The sequence below is a fragment of the Ictalurus furcatus genome, chromosome 14 (genome assembly GCF_023375685.1).
Source record: "Ictalurus furcatus strain D&B chromosome 14, Billie_1.0, whole genome shotgun sequence".
In the NCBI taxonomy this organism is placed as follows: Eukaryota; Metazoa; Chordata; class Actinopteri; order Siluriformes; family Ictaluridae; genus Ictalurus; species Ictalurus furcatus.
The window spans coordinates 30,353,584-30,359,583 of NC_071268.1; positions in this window are offsets into that span (position 1 = coordinate 30,353,584).

Here is a 6,000-nt window from a genome sequence, read left to right on the forward strand (position 1 = left end):
ATGGTTCGCCCCTGCTGCTCCTCTTTACAGGAGGACAGGACCGAACCATAAACATAGGCGTGGGGGGGGGGGGGGGGGTAGAGTGAAGGTAGAGGGAGGGTTAAAAAAAACATAGACAAACTTTAAAAATAGGGACAGCACACCTTCACATCGGTGTGAAAACATTCGATCCGTAATGCAAACACTTACAAATTATTGCATCTAGAACTTTCTAGAACGTCTTGTGCTTTAAGGTTCCATCCCGAAAACTAGAACACGCAGCACACACTCCTGTTCTAATGAGCTGACACGAGACAAACACGTACGTAATGAAATAAAGTGTAAAGTTAAAGAAGCACAGAGTGTGCATTTAGTGATTTAAATGTTAAGTTTTAAAAGATTTAGCGCTAATCTCATAAACTAACCGCTAATCAGTCTGTTAGCTAGTGCTGCAATAATGCTAAGTAATGTGGTTCTCTCTCTCTCTCGCTCTCACTTTTTTGAAAGCAAAACAGTGCTTGTGTCCCAAACCACACTTTCTGTTAAGCTTTTTCGCTCATAGTTACTTCACAGAATGAATTTTAATCAGAAGTCGTCTATCACACACCACCGTTTGGGACACAGCCATGATTCTGCTTCCGAGTGCATCCCGGGAGTCGACGAGTCTCTGGAAAAAAGGAGAGAAAAAGGAGGAAGCAGAAATCGCTGGCGAGCTTCTTGACATGTGTTTGGCGGGTTTCCAGGACCTTCTGGCCTCGTTTAGCCCCGAGAGTCGACCTGTGTTTAGTTTAAACGCACGCGCACACACACACACACACACAGAAAACAAGGAAATCAGAGAGCAAGGGCTTAGCCATGTTTCTGAAATAAAAGTGTTCATAAACATGAACTGAAAGATGATGTAGGTGTTGCTCTCCATCAGGAGCCCAGAGCATGCTGGGAAAGAGGCGTGACTTCACTTTGACCAGGAGTTGATCAGCACTGAGGTAAAGAGACGACTGAAAAATAAACCCCCAGGAAACTATACAACTATATACCTATAAACTAGCAATATAGTAAACATGCTAACACACTAATGGTTGTATGAGTTAATCTCTCAGCGACGGTTTAATACTGAAATGAGAAAAAACGTTTTTTTCCCATACGGAGGACATCTAAAGGAACTTAAAGTTAACGCTTGGTCAGCTTTTCTTTACAGGAGAAAAATAAATAAAATGTAAAAGAGCAGTCTGTGCTGGATCAAGTGCTATTCTGTACGCTGCTGAATAATGGGCGTGGTCATTAACTAGCACTGAAATACTAGACTCCTGTTAGATTTCACCATCTTTACATTCTCTCTTGCTTTTAGTTGTCATGCCTGATGAAAAAACAAACAAACAATATAAACCCTCATAGAATTTATCATTGTTTTAATGGTTATAATGGGAATTTTAATGAAAATCTGTAATGGTCCCTGTGGGTCTCTAATGGTAATGTGTTGCCTTCTATCGGTGGCATGTTACGTCTAGTGGATACCATTAAGGACCAATAATGGTAATGGTTTGTAATGGTATTTGTGATGGAAACCATTAGAATTTCTGTGATGGTTTCTATTGTTGTTGATTTGTTTTTTTTTCAGCAGGGATTGCATTAAAGTTTTCACTAAAGGAAAAAAAGCGCTATTTCCTTCTTCAGGCAGCAGGTTTTTTTTATACCTGACATTTTTCCCAGGTTTTTAGGTTTCACTTCTTCTACTCGAGACAAGTATGGAGATCTCAGAGGTGTGGCCTACACGCAGGTGATGTTCATAATCTAAACACCTATTCCATCTATTTTAGCAGGAACGTTCCTCATGGAAACGCTGACATAATGTTTGGACATAAGTTGCTAATTCTGTTTACATCCCTAATTATAGTAAACAAACTAGCATTTTAGTAAACATGCTAAAGCGCGCACACACACACACACACAGAGGCTCAATGGGGCAGAACATTACTAAGTAGTGCACACTACAGGAAGGGTAAGCATGTCCGAGAAGGGAGTGTGTCACCATGGCTACCCTTCCTGTGACCGTCAGAGTCTGGAGAGCATAGCAGGACACGTGTGTGTGTATGTGTGTGTGTGTGTGTGTGTGTGTGTGTGTGTGTGTGTGTGTGTGTGTGTGAGATCTCTGGCCGTCACTGTTCAGTGAGCTCGGTGTGTGTTCGGCTCCAGGTTACTGCTGAAGGTGAAATAAATAATGCACACACACACACACACACACACACACACACACGCAGTGCTAACTAATTCCTCTCATTTACAAGTGTTGAGCTGCACATTTTCACTGTGGCGTTTCAGCAATAATGAGACGTTCACAGAGAAACACACACACTCTGATCACATGGAGGGGACGTGTGTGTGTGTGTGTGTGTGTGTGTGTGTGTATGTGTGTGTGTGTGTGTGTGTGTGTGTGTTTATGTCATAACTACACTCCCCAGGTCACACATATCACACATATCATACACGTCTCTTGTTTCTATATATCTATCTTTAATGAGAACTCCAACACCCTACATTATTATTATTATTATTATTATTATTATTATTATTATTATTACTGCTACTACTAATAATAATATAATAATAATAATACGTATAATAATAATATTAATAATAATGATAATAATAATAATAAGGGTTATAATTTGTGTTAGTTTATTATTATTGTTGTTTTTTTTATTTATCCGTATTGTTGTTGTATCTTTAGTTCTCAAAATATTAATGTCTGTTTTCATACTTGAATTTAAACTGGAAGTGGGCGTGGTCTAATCTGGGTGTTTATTTATTTATTTATTATTTTTTTTATTTTAAATGAACCCTATCACCATGGCCTGGAAACACTGAAAACCACAGAGCTGCTAGAAAAAGAAATAATTTTCATTCACAAATTATAAACAGACATACTGTGACTTCACTCGCAGTCAGACGTCCTGTGGAACTTTCTGGAAAGCTTTCTATCTTTTATTTAATACGACTGAGTAAGCAAGCTAACTGTGCTTCAATATAACGTCTTTCACAATCCAATAAAAACTGATATTTAGGCTACAATTCACAACAACCGCCATCTAATTATATTTCATGAGTTTATATTGACTTCAGTTTTTGGGTTTATATTCCAGAAAGATGAGCAAGAGGATCACTGGACACACTAGCGCACTTTATTATAAAGCTAACACGCACTTACTTACAGACACTGGCTGTCCGTCAAACTGGAGTCTGTTAAGCAGAATAATTATTCTTATTCAGAATAATTATTAAAGATTCATAATGGCTTGCTTTTCTCCCATAGACAGCTCTCTGCTCTTCATGTTGGTTTATCCTTTATAACAACCAATGCTGTCTACACAGGTGAAACTGAAACCTAAACCCAAGAGTAGATGTTCAGAGTTTTTACTGTTTAAACAATTAACCTAACAGGACACAGCTGGGTAACAAGAAACATGACCCTTTGTGATGACCCTTTACTTTAAAAAAACAAAACATGTAGTCTCGGGTAGAATTAGTGCGGTTTTATTAGGAAATGAGCTGTAAGTGTTATTGAGCATGTTGCAGAACCAGACACTTTTCTTCTGGAGACTCTGACTCTCGCACTGGCTTCTGAAAAGTGTGTCTTACGTAATACGCTGCTTTCTTTACTGACATACAAACATTTATAATTTTGTGCTGGAAAACAAATGTTTATAAATCTGAAATGTTTTTGTACCGACTACATAATGTAGAAGTCATAAAATAAACACCTATAACAAAGCCTGTACTAAACAAATCGGTGCCTAAAACCTATGCGGGGGGGGCTTGGAGGGGCTCGGGGGGGGGGGGTGTGTGAAGCCACATGCTTCTCAGGCAGACGTACAAAACTCTGTGCCCTAACACACACACACACACACACACACACACACACACTACTGGCATAGGTGAGTCAGAGCAGAATAACATCCTGAGCACACACACGTTGCCTGTTGTGGTAATGAACACACACACACACACACACACACACACACTTAGACAGAAGCCACAAATGTCACATAACCACAACTGCAGCCAGGCCAAATGTAAACCCCTGTAAAAATAAAATAAAATATTGAAGTGTACTTCAATACAGAAAGTACACATTGTTAGTGTTAACAGTTTATACAGTTCTCTACTGGATTGGAACAGCTAGGCCAGTTCATTAATTTGTGCTGTACACCACAGACATTTGTGTTTGAGATCAAAAGATGGAGATGAGAGTTTAGGATTTCAGCTTTTATTTACTGATATTTACATCTAGATGTGTTAAACAACATCAAACACACAACCTTTTGTATCGGACCACCCAATTTTTATGTGAGGAAAATTATTGGAACAGTGTCTTAAAGTATACTTAGTAAATAAGACTTAATATTTGCTTGCAGTAACTGCATCAGGTCATGTGACTCACTGACACCAGACTGCTGGTTTCTTCTTCTGTGAAGCTTCTCCAGGTTTTTCCTGCAGCTTCTTTCAGTAGTTGTGTGTTTCGGGGGGTTTCTCCCTTCAGTCTCCTCTTCAGGAGGTGAGGTGCTGATCAGTTGGGTGAAGGTCTGGTGATTGACGTGTCCAGTCTAAAACCTTCCACTTTCCCCCTGATGAAGTCCTGTGTTGAGGTGGAAGTGTGTTTTGGATCGTTGTCTTGCTGCATGATGAAGTTCCTCCTGATTCATTCGGATGTATCTCTCTGTAAATTGTCAGACAGAATATTCCTGTAAACTTCTGAATTCATTCTGCTGCTCCATCATGAGTTCATCATCAATAAAGATTAGTGAGAATGTTCCAGAAGCAGCCATGCAAGCCCAAGCTATGACACTACCTCCACCATGTTTCACAGATGAGCTTGCATGTTCTGGATCATGAGCAGGTCCTTTCTTTCTCCACACTTTGGCCTTTCCATCACTTTCGTTGAGGTTCATCTTGGTTCCAGAACTTTTGTGGCTCGTCTCTGTCTGATTCTTACTGCCAATGAGCCGTTTGCATCTTGTGGTATGGCCTCTATATTTCGAACGGTGGATTGTGTGACCTTCACCCTGCCCTGTGGAGGTTGTTGTTGATGTCACTAACTGGTGTTTTTGGATTATTTTTTGGATTATGTTCAGAGCTATTTATTGGGTAAAGAATCAGTCTAACAGGACACACCTGGATAACAAGAAACACCTGTCAGTCACATGTTCCAATATTTATCATCACTTGAAAAATAGGTGTCTTCAAACAAAAGGTGGCATGTTCTAAGTTAACACTTATATATTACTCATATGAAGTTATATTGTAACTAAAATGCACTGATGTACAGCGATATTTACAGATGTATATCACAGTAATATCATCACATTCAACAAAACATTTATTTATATAAATTCACTCGATCTGAGATACTGAACAAAGTGACAATACTTGTGCCAGCAGAAGGCAAGTTAAAAGCTTCAATAAAATGAAAAGAGATTATAAAGAACAAGTTAATTACAGCATGAGTTAGCATTCCTTTGCTTTAAAGAAAAAATAGATAAGATAAGATCAACTTTACTGATCCTGAAGTAAATTCTTGCACCAGTTGCTCAAGAAAAAAGATTACAGTGAATAAATTTGATAAAAAAAATTATATAGAAACATATTAGTATTAAAATAAAAATAGAAATATTTTTAAAACTGCACATATTCTAAAGAATACCAACTTAGCAGTGTAAATGAAATGAAATGGAGATGTAAGTGTAGAAATGTAAGTATGAATGAAGGATATAGTAAGTTGAGCCCTGTTTCAGTAACATTACTGAAGTGTAGCTGTTTGATGCACTAAATTATATCATAATTTAAATGCTTTTTAAACACTATCATTTTAAATAATACACAAGTGAAGTCATTACAGTTAAATATACTGTAGTTTAATTATACTTCATTAATTTAAGAAACACATTTATGTGTACATCCTTATAGCTTAATGAAGGGGGATTTAAACAACATTCATTAAAAATATACGCTTTAAATAATAATAAT